We start from the raw sequence: 343 nt of genomic DNA on the forward strand, positions 1-343 counted from the left end.
TGCAGGGCCCACACCATGGCCAGGCATTCCCTCTCTACGGTCGCGTAGCTCCGCTCCCGGGGCAGCAGCTTCCTGCTCAGGTACACGATGGGGTGACGTTCCCCCTTCTCGTCCGCCTGCATCAGCACCGCCCCCAGCCCAGTGTCCGAGGCGTCAGTAAACACGATAAAGGGCTTGTCGAAGTCTGGGTTTACCAACACTGGGGCCTTGGCCAGGGCTCCCTTCAGTGCACAGAGAGCCCTCTGGCACTGCTCCGTCCAGACCACCCTGTCGGGCCTCCCCTTCCTGCACAGCTCCGTGATCGGGGCAGCGATGGAGCTGAAGTTGGGCACAAACCTCCGGT

This window comes from Pelodiscus sinensis, chromosome 30, assembly GCF_052426305.1.
Source record: "Pelodiscus sinensis isolate ZL-2025 chromosome 30, ASM5242630v1, whole genome shotgun sequence".
NCBI lineage: Eukaryota > Metazoa > Chordata > Testudines > Trionychidae > Pelodiscus > Pelodiscus sinensis.